This window comes from Macrotis lagotis, chromosome 2, assembly GCF_037893015.1.
Source record: "Macrotis lagotis isolate mMagLag1 chromosome 2, bilby.v1.9.chrom.fasta, whole genome shotgun sequence".
Classification (NCBI taxonomy): Eukaryota; Metazoa; Chordata; class Mammalia; order Peramelemorphia; family Peramelidae; genus Macrotis; species Macrotis lagotis.
Window position 1 is genome coordinate 212,340,712 of NC_133659.1, and position 15,962 is coordinate 212,356,673.

A 15,962-nucleotide genomic window follows, 5' to 3' on the forward strand; every position below is an offset into this window, starting at 1 on the left:
ATTGCTATTAGATTATAAAATTATTTGGAATGACCTTTAAATTGACCTCAAAACTGAAGTAGGCAAATAGATCAATAAGGATGAAGATGAGACTATTAATTTTCAGTTTTGTGATGTATACCCCAGGAATGGGGAGAAGTTCCTACAGATTTATTGGGATTAAGAAATTTAATGACCATGAACATTCAGCAGCTAGAGACAGAATCAGCTAAGTCATATTGTATGACTTTCTTGATCTCAATTTGAAGTTAGTCAAGGTCAATGATAACCCTGGCCTATAGATATGGCAATAAACAATATAGCTCCAGCAAAGGAGAGCAATGTTAGTCCCCAGAAAAGAGAGGGAGTGCTCAAAATCTGCCATTGTTTGGGGACTTAGGGGTGAGGGAGTGGGTAGAGTTTTGAGAAAAAAAGATAGGAGCAATTTCTGGTGACATTATGGGATATATAATCAGCTCCTAGAGGTCCCCCAGAAGAAATAAATTATTTGCACTGGGGTGCCTGGGTGGTACAATGGATAAAGCATAGAGTCTGACATCAGGAAGGCCTGAGTTCAAATTTGACTTCATACTTTTAGTAGTTGTGTTACCCTTACTTAATTTCCTTATCTAAATACTTGGACCATTCTAGTACCAACATCTGAGGTTTGCTGTGACTATCAAGTGAAAAAATTATTGTAAACAACCTAGCACATATTAAGTGCTATATAAATGCTAGATATGTCATCCTCCTCCTTGTCATCATCATCATCATCATCATCATCATAATTATTATTTCCTTTTCCAGATTGGGGTATCACCTAGTTGGCTAGGGAAAACTGAGGGCCTAATGATATTTATCTTGTCAATAAGCAAGAGCAGTACCAAGAAAATCAGAGCATATCAGAGAGGATAACATATTTGGAAGAAGTGTATTCTCACTGTGGGTCATTAAAAGTAGAGTAGCTAAGAGGCCATTATTATCTTGCATAAATACTTATTTATATTGCCTTTTATCAATATACCCAGTGTGAATTTCAAAAATGGCATTACCCATTATATGGACTACACTTTTAACACATGGGGTTTGCAGTCAGGGTTTGGTTCAATAGGAAGCAAAGACTATGGTTTCTGGTCTTGATTCTCAATATTTGGCTATTCCTTCAGGAAAGTGAGTGAGTGATTGTTGGTTTTTGTATTATATGTCAGGATTGTCTAATGAAAGGCCTCAAGTAATATTAAGGAAAATCCATCATAATAATTTTAGGACCATACCATGAATGGATTAGATACTGAAAACTATCTATAAATTAAATAGGTCCAAAGACCTAAGACTTTAGCCATTGACTTGCATTTTTAGTTATGTAAGCACAAAGTCTAATACAATGAGAGCAGAGGGATGAGACCTTGAGATTTAAATTGTGCCTACCACTCTACTTCAAACTCACATTGTCTCTTACTTAGACTATTGCAATAGGCTCATAAATGAGCTCCCTGCTTCATGTTATTTCAATTCATTTATTTTCCTTTCCAATTCATTCTTCATATAAAGATTAAAAATATAGATCTTTTCTTGCTATTCTTCCATTTATTTAACTCCAGAATTTCTCTATTGTCCCCTAGAATCAAATACAAAATGTTCTGATTAGCATTTAAGCTCCTTCATAACTTGGTTCCAACCAGTATTTCCAGAGAAATAGTTCTTGCTTTTGATATGCTGAGGTTCATTTATACTAGTATTTTTGCTATTCATCACACATGCCCTCCATCTTCAATACTAGGACTGTACTCCCTCCTCACTACTACCTTTTAAAATCCCTGGTTTATTTCAAAGCTAAGCTCAAGCACTACTTCAGGCCTTTCTCAATTCTCTTAACCAATTCCACCTTCTCACCCCTAAAATATCTTGTGCAATTTGGCTTAAAGAGCACCCTCCAGAGAGAAAAAGTTAAAACTTTCCCTGGGATTATAGAGATCTTAAGATAGAGTAAATTTCCAAGGATCATAGAGAATTCAAAGGAACAAGTGTCCTGAAGCAATGGGCAAATATGGTTGGAGGAAGATTTTTCCAAAGAGTTTTTACAAGCAAGGTTGTATTGAGATATAAGTAGCTTAAATATGAGACACATGCAGACCACAGAGGAAGAATATAGAAAACAGTATGTGACAGCAATGGACTGGATCTGCAACAAGGCTGGACCAGCTATTTCTTTTTAGGATTTTGCAGGGCAAATGGGGTTAAATGGCTTGCCCAAAGTCACACAACTAGGTAATTATTAAGTGTCTGAGGCTGGATTTGAACCTCATGTACTCCTGACTCCAGGGCCAGTGCTCCATCCACTGTGCCACCTAGCCACCCCTGGACTAGCTATTGTTGCTGCTGCTAAAGAAATCCCATTCAATAAAGTACTCTCCCTTGTTTTCCCAAAACACAGAAGTGATTCAAACATTAATCCCCAGCACAGCCTATACATCATTTGAATGTTTTTCTATTTCTTTACTATTTGATACTGCTAATAACTATCATGAACATATAATGATATTTGCTTGGCTAGGAAATTAAGAATTAAAATTGAAAGAGGTTGATAGCTTATAGGAAATGAGATTTCCTCAGTTTTATATGGTATATTGGGGTTCAGAATATATTGAAAAAAATTTATAACAATAATTAATAAAGTCCATAACATATTTTTCAATTCTTTTTGAATCTAGAGAGATGAAGCAGTGAACACAAAGAACACAGATATAGTATAGATGTTTACTTATTTTCCTATATTGCATGTGATAAACAAGAATCAAAGAACAAAGAAAAGGATCATAAAACTCTCATCATACTTCTTTTCCCCAACTCAACTATAAAAAATTATGGATAACTGTGAAACCAGTGAACAGAGATTTCATATTCCTATCAGATCTGCTCTGTCCAAAAAATTTATAAGTTCCATCTCTCCTGACCAGTCATTATATGACTCAGACATAAATTGAGAATACTTCCTTTCCTCTAGTCAACTGGTACTTGAACCTAGAATTTAGGTATTTTCAATCAGTGAGCTCATGGTTAAGTCTAAAGGCATTCATTTCATAGAATGAGTGATTTCTGACTGCAAAGTAATAGTTTATAGAGAAGGGAACAGAAAAGTAGAAAAAGGCAATTAGGGACTGAAGTTTCATTTTAAGTATCCATGTTCTTTATCAGCAATCTATCATTGCTACTGGGTAAAAGTCCAAAAGAGACAAATCATAACTAAATATAGAGATCCAAAAGGATGAGAAGAGAAAAATTGCTATTGCTATTATTGCTCATTCTCTGAGATAAGTGCCTAATCATCTTCAACATTGACATCCCATAATTTCTAACCATTCAAGAGTTCATTATCTTCATAGAAAGACTTGTGTCCCAGTCTAGGGGGTTCACCTGATCTTGTATCCCCCCAAAATAGACTCAGGGCAAGTCTCTTTTTCATTGTTCTTTTGCATTTTTCAAATATAACAGATTACCAGGCAAATGACAATTACTTAATATTTTTGCTCATGTATTGATTTCATAAAGAGAAATTATTTACAAACCGATACGACATTCTTAATTTTTCATATTGAAAGAACGAGTGTATAAAAATTTACTATTTTTTTCTGGAAAAGAAAACCTTATTTTCCTGAGTTATGGATAAAAAGTAGTGAGACTAACTTCAGAAGTCTCTCTCTCTCTCTCTCTCTCTCTCTCTCTCTCTCTCACACACACACACACACACACACACACACACACAAACACACAAATACACACAAACAGTGCCATCACTTTCCAGACACATTTTTTTTTAAAACTAGAAACGGTATGCTACCAACGTGGTCACCATTTATTAGTTTCTGCTCTTGGCTCCATATAATTTTTGAATGTTTATAAAAATCAAATCATTAAAAGATAAACTATAGATTTTCCATCACTAAGAACATTATTCATTTTTTTCTCATCAGAATGGATTGAAAGCTGCAATTTCCAAAGAAGTATTCCAAATGCATTTGGAAAACTAACAGTACTGTTGGAATAAAACATTTTTACAATTATTCATATTAACTACTTAGTTAAAAGTTTAAAAAGTTAAAGAAAACTCATTTGAATAGACAAGTTCTAGTTTAAAATCAATCACCCTATAATCATAACAAACCAAAATAATGTTCCATTCTAGTTGCTTCCAAGTCACTGCCCAGATTATTTTGTTCCCTGAAGTTTGATTACTATTATTTGGAACCAGTAAGAAATACAACATAACAAGAAATGGAGTCAAAACCATCCTTCAAACTCCTCCAATAAATAATGACTCTAAACAAATTCTAGTGTGTTAGAACTTACCAAAAATGGAGTAAAACAATTTTCTAGTCCAAGACAACTGAGAGAAAAGCTAAGTGCAGCTCATTCCATTCTAATAATCCAGGAACAGGCAGTAGGGCAACTGAATCAGTGGCAGCAATGGTAGATTTCTCTCAGCCAACAAACACCAAAGACAATTTAGAAGGTTAGTAAGAAAAATTTGTCATATCAGGATCAAAGTGGAACACAGTTTAACACACACTACAGCAGGGCAGCTCTGGTCACAGCAAACCTAAAACAATTCTTGGGAGACTGAATCAGTAGTATTGGCAAATGCTTCTAGAACTCTCAGACTACAGATGATAAGGGAATTGAAAGATTACATGGGTCTTCTTTCTATCACTGCTATTGCAGGACTTTGTCCAACCTTGGATCTGAGTCACAGTCTTAGATCTCACTCTTAGAGAGAAGAAGAACTGTAGCCTGAAGTCACAGGAGAGCGGGTACCCTCCTCACAGTTCCCAGCCAGAATAGAATGTTTGTGGTCACTCACAGACTAGAGTACAGGCCAAACATTTCTCCTTAGATCATACTATTTTGGAGTAGCTGAAAACTTCTGAGTCCATAGAAGTATCTCTTAAAATAGTTGCACAAAATTCCAGAAACTTGATACAGTGTACCCTCCAGCCAGTCATAGCCTGGGAAAATGAGAAAAGAGTAGAAAAATACTAAGATCATAGAAAGTTACTATTGTGACACACCCTTAAAAGAAGATAAAAAAATTGAATTTCCTACATCCAAAGTCTCCAAGAATATTATGAATTGATCTCAGATCCTGAAAGAGCTCAAAAAGGATTTTGAAAATCAAGTGAGAGATAAAATGAAAATTGAGAAGAGAAATAAATGTGATGCAAGAAAATCATGAAAAATGAGTTAATAGCTTTGTATGGGAGACACAAAATAATGCTGAAGAAAATAATACCTTAAAAATCAGAGTAGGCCAAATGGTAAAAGAGGTCCAAAAAGCCAATGAGGAGAGTAATGCCTTAAAAAACACAATTGACCAAATGAAAAAAGTGGCACAAAGTTTCACTGAAGGAAAAAATGCCCTAAAAAGTAATATAAAGCAAATGGAAAAAGAGGCAAAAAGCTTACTAAAGAAAATAATTCCTTAAATATTAAAACTGAGAAAATTTATGAGAAATCAAGAAAAAATAAAAAACAAAGCCAAAAGAATAAAATATAGAAAACAATGTGAAATATCAACTGACCTGGAAAATAGATCCAGGGGAGAGAATTATTGTCCTAAGTGAAAGCCATGATCCAAAAAAGAACAACACTTCATCTTTCAAGAAATGATCAAGGTAGCTGCCCTGATATTTTAGAATGAGAAGCAATAAAGAAATAGAAAGACTCTATAGAACACCTACTAAAAGAGATCTCAGAACAAAAACCTTCAGGAATATTATAATCATATTCCAGTTCACAGGACAAGGAGGGAAAATATCACGAGCAGCCAAAGAGAAACATTTCAATTATCATGGAATCACAGTCAGGATAACAAAATATTAGTAGCTTCAATATTAAGGCTTGGGATATGATATTCTGGAAGGCTAAAGAACTTGGATTACAACCAAGTATCAATTACTTAGCAAAATAGAGAATACTCAATCAGGGAAAAGATGGACATTCAATTAAATAGGAAACTTTCAAACTTTCCTGATGAAAATACCAGAGATGAACAGAAAATCTGATCTTAAAATATGAGAGGAAAATGAAGCAAATAAAAGTAAACAGGAAAGGGAAGTCAGGAGGAACTTAATAATGTTGAACTGTTTATATTATAATATGGTAAGGTGAGAACTGATAATAACTTATACAAACTTTATCATTATCTGGGAGGTTAAAAGAAGTATATTTAGAAAGAGGGTATAGAAGTGAGTTGAATATGAAGGGATGTTATCTACAAAGATGAAATTAAGGGGTAAGAGAGATATATACTGGGAGAAAGGGAAAGAATGGGGTAAATAATCTCACCAAAGAGAGGCAAGAAAGGGTTTTTGCAGTGAAGTGGAAGAGTGGAGAGGTGAGGGAGAGTGAGTGAACCTTACTCTCTTCAGAATTGGTTCAAAGAGCAAATAACATACACACTTAATTGGGTATAGAAATATACCTTACACTGTAGCAAATTAGGAGGGGAATGGAATAAGAGACCGGGGTGGTGGAGTGGTATGATGGAAGGAAGGGCAAATTGGGAGAGGAGCAAGTCAGGAGCAAAATAATTTTGAGGAGGGAAAGGGTGAAAGGAGAGAGAAAATAGAATAAATGGGGTCAGAGGAGGAAAAAAATAAAGGGAAATACATTCAGCAGTAATAACTGAAAAAAATCTTGAAGCAAGTTTCTCTGACAAAGGTCTCACTTCTCAAACATAGAGAACTACATCAAATTTATTGAAATTGCCAATTCCCTACCAAAAAATGATCAAAAGATATGAATATTTTTCAGATGTGGTTAGCAATGCTATTTATATGCAGATTAAAATGTTCTAATTTACTATTGATTGGGGAAATGCAAATTAATACAATCCTCAGTTACTATATTATCCCTATTAGATTACTAATAGGAAAGAAAAGGAAAATGACAAATGTTGTAGGGGATGTAGGGAAAATGAAACTTTAATGCATTACTAGTGGAGTGGTGAACTGAATCAACCATTCTGTAAAGCAATTTGGAACTATTCCCCAATGGAATATGAAAACGTGCCTAACGTTTAATCCAACAATGTTGCCACTAGGTTTGAAATTAAAAAAAAGAAAGGAAAAAGATCTATATGCACAAAGATATTTTTAGCAACAATTTTCTGATTGTGAGGAATTGGAAATTGAGGGAATGCTATTCAGTTGGGTAATGGCTAAACAAATTGTATTATATGATTATTATGGAATGCTATTCTGCTATAAAAATGATAAGCAAGAGTCTAAAATTCTTAACTGAGATGATGAAAAGTGAAATGTACATGGTAACAGCAATATTGTAGAATGGTCAACTGTGAATGACTAAGTTTTTCTCAGCAATATTGTGACCCAAGACAACTCTGAAGGACTAATGATAAAAAAAAATAATGCTAACCACCACCCCCACACACACTCCATAGAAAAAGCTCATGGTGCCTAAATACAGAAGCATACTTTTTTTTGCTTTATTTTTAAGAGGATTTTGTTTGGGTGGGTGGGTGGGGTCTCTGTTTTCTTTCACAACATGATTATTTAGGACATTTTTTCATGACTACACATTTATAACCAATATCAAATAATTTACTTTCTAAATCGGGGTGGGAGGGAGAGAATTTGAAATTCAAAAATTTTAAATCTAATATTAAAATTGTTTTACATGCAAAAATGAAATGCAAAATAAATAAATATATAAATAAGTGAAGGGGAGAGAGAGAGAGAGAGACAGACAGACAGAGAGAGAGAGAGAGAGAGAGAGAGAGAGAGAGAGATACAACTTAAACATTCAAGAACATAGTAGGAAAAGTTTCTAATGTTATGTTCCAGGGACCTATGCTTGAATTTGGGTAAGCTTCACTGAATTGCTAATGGGATACAAGAGTATTAAAAACAACAAAAAAGGGAGAGTTAAGATGCTCTGCTTTAATCATCTCTCCTTCATTATTTTTTTAGTCCTCTTAAGGCCTCCAACATCCTTTCAAGTTAGTTGACTAAGTTCAAAATTAAAGTCATCCTCATCCCTTCCCTTTCCATCATTTTAAATAATGAATTTTATGTAAAATCTCATTGATTCTACTTCCACAACATATTTGAAATTCATTCCCTCTAGAACCTTGGTTATATGTTGATCCAAAGTGTCATTCCCACATGGGTTGGGGTCAGACACTTGTTAGTTTTGTCACCCTAGGCAAATCTTATAATTTATCAGAGACTTATTTTTCTTCAATTTGGCAAAAGAAGAATTTTAATAATATCTTGTAAGTCATGTGGTTATTTTGAGGATTCAATAAAAGAATGCATTTAAGATATTTAGCAAATCTTGAAGTAATATAACATGTATTAACTATTATTAAGCTATTAACAATAATAATACCAATAAAATCAACCAAAAGTAGACCTATGAAAATGCACTGAAAACCCAATTATTATCTCAATTCATTTTCCAGGTATTTAGATATTTTTCAACTAATGACTAGGGTCAACATTGTTGTCTTTTGTAATTATTTTAGTAATCCAAATAAAATATTACTCTGAACATGTGTTTTGGAAAATTGTTTATGTAGTTTGGCAGTAAAACAACTGTGAAGTTATAATGTCAGATTTCTGAATTGACTAATTATATATTTTGTTTCCAAACATTTATGATCAGTGAAAAACAACTCATTTCAAGACGTTGTACTTAAATCTATTTTTTTCTCATTCTTTTACTGGATATAGTGGAAGTTGTAATTGACAAACTAAAATGCCTATTTCATCCTGATCACCATTTATTACCATATCAACTGAGGGAAAAGAAATATTCAATTTGTAGAGGTGGAGAAAAATTGAACAAAACTCATCAGGCGAAATGACTTTCTTATCCAAAGATAACTTTTTTGTTAATTGTAAGCATGAAATTCTTATTTCAATAATTATTTCTGCAAAATATGCAAAGTTTCTTATGGAAAGACAAAGAGGATATGAAAGGATGCTCTAGTAAAATGTTTTAACCTAATGTAAAAAAAGTTACCATTGAGCACTGACAAATCAAAATTTGAATTGTACAAAAGAAATAAAATGGGGTGAAATCTGAATTGAAATTTCTTTATAAATCTGCCTTGGCATGAGATAACATAGAGCTTTTTCATACTATGTAATGGAAAGTTAAGAATTTTTGACTGCTGAATATTTTCATTGTGGATAGCATTACAGTGTATAAATTAGAAAATGGAAGAGGTTGATAACAAGTTCAGAGTTAAACAAAATAGTTATATCTTGAGAAAACATACACACAAATTAAAATTATAACTTTAAAAGAAAAGAAAAATCATATCTCATATTTTCAAAAACAGCATGCCTATCATTTTTTTAGACAAGTGACTTTCAGTGCCAATGAAATCATAAGTAAAATTCATTCTCAACAGTATAAATATCCAAAGAAAATTATTTAAGCAATTCTCTACAAGAATAAATGATAGTATGTTTTATTTGGATATTTTTTTAAAAACAAGATAAAAAAAAATCTACCTGATCAAAGCATCTATGAACACAGTTGAATTTGTCACCAGTGTTGCAGCCATAATTTCAAAGTCCATGTTGCAAATCAGAAATATGTTCAAGTCTTCTTAATCCTGGGATCAAGATGAGTCACAGTGGTTCATTATAAGTGTAGAAATTAGTTTACTTTTAATTTCTGTGTTATCTTCTTTCCAAGCTCATCAGTCCCCCCCCCCCCACTTCCCTTCCCCGTTCCTCTACCTTGCGTATATCAAAATCCTTTAAAGGGAAGGTTAAGCTATCACTGATTATTTAGGTGAGGTGGTCCTCCATATTTTAGTATTTCATTCAGTTTGCTAGTATTTCTTTGCTTTCTCAGAAAAAAAGCAAAAAGCTTTTTCTATCAAACAAGTCCATGGCAGAAATGCCAAAGCACAGTCAACAATCTAAAAGTAACCCCCCTACTCCTTAAGGTCAGATAGTCCCCTCTAAAAATCTGTTCTTGTAACTCCCCTCTTTTGTCTCAGTGGGTTAAATTGAAGGGTCCGGTATTAAACCTGAAATAATTCTGGACATAGGAACAAGCCCTTTTGTTCCTGTCTATATTCATTTATGTTTATCTCTATAAGAAGAAAACAGCCTGATCTTATAGTCTCTTCCAAGCATATAGAAGTTGTAAGACCCTCCTGAGTGGAGATTTTACTGCCTCTCTATTCTGGGGAACCTTCTGTCCTTCCTCCTAACATTTCTAAGCAAGGACATGTTTGCTCTCAAGAGATTGTGTGAAAGTCACACAGAAAGGAAATTATGAAATTCTCATTGAATATGAATACACAAATGCCAAGGATATTTACTTATCTTACGTAATTTCCAGGGAATCAGTTGTATTAGCTGGCTTTCATTCTATGGAGTTATTGAGAGACTTTGTAGTCAAAACCGTCATCCTTGGTGAGAAACTGCCCACAAAGCTGATATATGAGCCTGAAAGAAATTAACAATTCCTGGAAGGAAAAGGGTTAAGAGCCAGTAAAAACAGTGTAAAGTTACACATGACCTCGTGTGTGATTGCTCTTTTAGTCTTTTCCTCACAAGGAAGAAAAAAGAAAAAAAGAAAAAAAATCTATTGCAATTGATTCTGATTTGAAAAATCTTCCCAAGAGACTAGCACATTCCCACCTGCCACATATTCTGTTAACATCTTCTAGAGTTTGGGTGATGGATTGATGATGGACATCTCAACTTTAGAGATATGGGCTATAACTATTACAAAGTAGCTCAGAAAGCTTTCAAAAATTTCGTAATTATGAAGTTGAGGTCTCATTCAATGTGTCCACTCATTTAAGTGTAGTTAGTACCCAAGCATAAATATTTGAATACTTATAAGATGATAATTTGTAGCACAAGATGACAACTTTTTAGCAGACAGAATTGCAACATCTTCATTATAAACTCTCTTTGTCAAACAGGAGAGTAGTCAGTATAACCAAGGACCTTATGGTTATGGTTAATAAAGGTAAGATATACAGATGAAAGCTATTTTCCTCTTTTCCTTCCATGTTAAAAAAATAAAGTTTCTAAGAAGTCAAAGGAGTAAAGGATGATCTTCACTGAAGAGGAGAATGACTATATAAATTATGCGCTAGAGAATAGAATGGAATGTTATTAGGTATATATGTGTAATTCACAAAATTATGAGAAAATGTATAAAATGGTATGGATGGAAATAAGTAAAGGTAGAAGAACAACATATACAATCACTGCAAGACTATAGATGTAAATGTTATGAAAAGGAAGTCAAATTTCAAGTAAATGAATTATCAATAAAGGTTTTGAAGAAAAGAAAATAGGCCTCCCTGCTCTCAACAGAGGCCTAAGGGATTGATTGTCAGAAACTGTATATTCATTGTCAGTTGTGGTCATAAAATCTGTTACTTGCAAGCATTTATTAAGTATTTACTGTCTTTAAGGATCCTTGCTAAACTGTAAGGAAACAAATACAAAAGTGAGATTATTCCTCCCCTCAAGGAGCTTACTTTTTTGTTTGTTTGTTTGTTTGTGCAAGGCAATGGGGTTAAGTGGTTTTTCCAAGGTCATATAATTATTAAATGTGTGAAGTCAAATTTGAACACAGGACCTCTTGATTTCAGGGCTGGTGCTCTATCCACTGCCTCACCTAACTGCCTAAGAGCTTGCATTTTTTAAAAATGTAACTTTTATTTCATCTATTTTATTTGTTTATCACTTATATTTTCAAATGTATGCCTATTCCATACCTGTCTCAGGAATTATCTTTTCATTGAAAAAATAATAAAGAGATAGGAAAACAGTTCATGAAAAACTGAATAATGTGCGAAACATCTGACATAATCAATGATTTTCAATCATGTGATCAATAAAAGGATAAATATTTTTAAACACCCACTATGTGCCAGACACTGTGCATCCATTGTTCCTACCTCTAAATTAATTTTCTAAATTAAATGGCAGAAAGGAAGTATCAATTTTTACTATAGAATGAAACTTTACCATTATAATTCTAACATATTCAGTTTCAACTGTCTTATTTCATCCATTTATGTTGTAATTATACATATTGCTTATATGGTTCTGTTTGCTTCATTTTGCATCCATTCATATATACCTTCCCATACTTTTCTGTAATTCTCATTTCTTACTATAATGCAATTTCCCAGTTACATGCATGTAATAAAAATTATTTCAACGTTCTTCAAAGAGCATTTAGTTTATGAACAGATCTTTACATGGAGTGTCTTTCTTCTTTATTTTTGACCTACTTGAAGTATATGACTAGTAGCAGATTAACTAGGTCAAATGGCATGACTTTTATTTTCCTTTTTGGTATAATTCTACATTATTCCTAGAACTTTTAGAACCAGTTACACCTTCATCCACAATTAATGTTCATGTCTTTCCTCATGCCCTTGAATATGAACCCTTCCTATTTTCCATTACTTTTATATACTTGTTCAGTTTTCTTTTGCCATGAATGTTCCTTCTTTGAGTGATTTTGAGAACATTCTCAGATACACTTGCTAATAATTCATAATTCTTTTGAGATGATTTTTTAAAAATATACTTTACTACTTATTTGTTGGTGAATGACTTTTGGTCTTACATATTAATTGGATTTCAGATCCTTATTAGAAATATTTGCTAAACATGTTTTCCCAGTTCACTGACTCCCTCTTCCTTAAGTTGAAGTTAATTATATTAATGCAAAATCTTTTGACTTAATCCAATTGAAATTATCTAATTGAAATTATTTAATGAGTATTTATTTTTCCTCTAACCACTGATATAAAAGATAGCTGATCTAGTGCTCTTCTAATGTGTGTGTATGTGTATACATATGTTGTGATATTTATTGAACCTTCACTTACTGAGTTCAATTATGATTATGATTATCTAATCTGTTTCATTATAAATTTTGATATTTTGAACCAGTGACAAATAATTTTGATAGTTAACTGTTTTATAATGTAGTTTAGACATGGAGATGCTCTTAATTTCATTCTTTTCTTTATTATAATCATTAGTATTCTAGATATTTTTTATTCTTTTAAACAATTTTAAGAGTTTTATATATCTCTATAATGTATCTACTTGGTAGTTTGATAAAGCATTAAACTTGTTAAGTTAGAGTAGCATTTTTATGAATTATATTGGCATAGCACAAAACTAAATGTTTCCCTAAGTTTTTTCTTTAAAAACATTTTAAATTATATTTATATATGTGTATTACATGACATCGGGTAGATTGAGATCAAATGTTTTATTCATCCTGTAGTTATTTTGAAAAGAATATCCCTTCCTATTTCCTCTTGAGTTTTATTATTGCTATATAATTTCCTATTCTTTTTCAGAACAACAAAACTTTTGTCTATGTATGTCTTATAAAATGGAGCCTCTTTGAGGCATGGATTATTTGCACATTTTGCAAAGTTGATTTTTTTGTACCTAAAAGCAAAATTTTACATCTTCTTAGATTCAACCTAGTACTTTATTTTTCTATTTTTTTTGTTTAAAGATTTTATTTATTTTGAGTTTGAGAATTTTTCACCTAATCTTACTTCCCTCCCCCCACCCCCCACAGAAGGCAATTTTACATTGTTTCTATGGTATACATTGATCCAGATTGAATGTGATGAGAGAGAAATCATGTCCCTAAGGAAGAAACATGCAGCATAAGAGATAGCAAGATCAGACAATAAGATATTAGTTTTTTTTTTCCCAAATTAAAGGGAATAGTCCTTGGTCTTTGTTCAAACTCCACAGTTGTTTCTCTGGATACAGATGGTATTCTCCATTGCAGAAAGCCCCAAATTGTCCCTGATTGTTGCACTGATGGAATGAGCGAGTCTATCAAGGTTGATCATCACCCCTATATTGCTGTTAGGGTGTTCAGTGTTTTTCTGGTTCTGCTCATCTCACTCAGCATCAGTTCATGCAAATCCCTTCAGGCTTCCCTGAATTCCCATCCCTCCTGGTTTCTAATAGAAGAATAATGTTCCATGACATACATAAGCCATTCCGCAATTGAAGGACATTTACTTGATTTCCAATTCTTTGCCACCGCAAACAGGACTGCTATGAATATTTTTGTACAAGTGATATTTTTTACCCTTTTTCATCATCTCTTTAGGGTATAATAGACCCAGTGGTGGTATTGCTGGATCAAAGGGTATGCACGTTTTTGTTGTCCTTTGGGTGTAGTTCCAAATTGCTCTCCAGAAAGTCAACCTAGTATTTTAGCCTCAAATTTCTTTTGGATTCTATTCTTTTGTCATGCAGTATGTTTGTAATTGCTTCCAGAGTTGCATAATCTGCAATTTTGTGCTTGTTATGTGGAAACATCAAGAGATGACAGGTAGACAGTCCAAAGTTCTACACTGGTATCCTCATGAAGTCAGGAGATAGTAAGGAAGTGCTTTTACCCTTGGGATAGTGCTTCTGTGATGAATGGTTGGGAGGGTATGGATATGACACAGAATGAGCAAGGATGGATCATTTGTTATCATCTTTGTAGAAAGGAACATCTAAATTCATTAGATCATGATTCATATGAGCATCTAAGTATGTACATATATATATAGATAGATAGATAGATAGATAGATAGATAGATAGATATCTCTGTGTGTATTTATAATATCTCTTTTGGAAGGAAAGCTCATTGAGGGCATAGATTATTTTGATATGTTTGTTAGAGTGGATTTTGTACCTTCAGTAATTGATTGACTGTGTACTACTACCTAAGCATTTGCAACAGAAAAATTTCAGTGGATGGCAGATACTTTGGTAGACTATAGTACTAGCACCAAGATTTTATAGCATTTTCCTAGTCACATTGAAACTGTAAAAACAAACAATAATTTCTCAAATGTTCCCTGACTCCTAGGCTAACTGCTGTGTACTAAATTCTGGATTTCCACCTGTGGGATACAATGTAGAGAGGATTATTTTTATGATAAGGTAGAATTAATGGCATCTAAAATTCCTTCCATTTCTAAGGTTCTATGTTTTACATCTTTATAAAGCATCTCTTCTTTGAAGAAAGTTTTGTTAAAGTGGAAAGAATATTGAATTTAGAGTTAGAAATTGCAAGTTCAATTTCTTCTTCATATTGATTGTGAAGTTTTGGGTAGTTTCATCAATCCAACTGAGAGCTTCTCGAGAGTAGGATGCCTTCTGCTTTTCTTTGCATTGTCAGCATTTATAGACTCTTGAAAAATATTATAAATGATTATTGATTGACTAACTGATTGGACCTACATTTTCTCATTTAGAAAGTGAGGGATTGGAGTATATACTATTTAGAGTCTCAGTTCTATTATAAATCCTATGATGTTAAATCAAGTGAAAAAATACTCACATAAATACTGATTATCAATTTTTGAAACCCACCAGTGACAAAATTGCAAAGTGAGGAGTCCTTCCCCCTAGTGGTGGTTCTATCATGGTGAACAAAGGGTTTTTGACACTTTTACTCCAAGACCCAGAATTTAAAGTTAAATAATTGAGAGAGCATAATAATTTTTCTACTACTGAATTGTGAATGTCACTCTTTCATCTAATTCTAACAGATTATGTAACTTCAGGAAAGTGACAACTTCTTGGTGACTTTAATGAAAATGATAGGGAACTTGTGAGAATGATGGTAAACTTGTATTCAAACAGTCTAATTTCAAATATAAAAACTAACAGCATTTGTATTTTTTCATGATTCTGAAACTAATTGCTCCCAAAAGAAATTCATCATTATCAGTGTTGCAAAAAATTTGAATAAACCAAAATCTTTAAGCAAAATGTAAACAACATAGATAGAACCAAATTTTTGCATTTAAAAAAGGTTCCATTAACATTAATTTTTTTATCTTTTTTAAAATTTGGTTGTTTGCTTGAACTATGCAAGTGAGACTTTCATCTAGGTTTCCCGTTTCAAAAAACATCTA

General features: G+C 32.9%; 1 protein-coding gene across 1 annotated transcript in view; it reads right to left on the reverse strand.

Annotated features, from left to right (window-relative positions):
- Positions 1-9,646, reverse strand: part of KCNJ2 (potassium inwardly rectifying channel subfamily J member 2) — a 37,273-nt gene extending 27,627 nt beyond the window's left edge. Inside the window, exon 1 of the mRNA XM_074224674.1 lies at positions 9,522-9,646. The gene's annotated coding sequence lies outside the window, so the exon portion shown is untranslated. The remainder of the gene's footprint in view (positions 1-9,521) is intronic.
- Between the last annotated feature and the right edge of the window lie 6,316 nt (positions 9,647-15,962).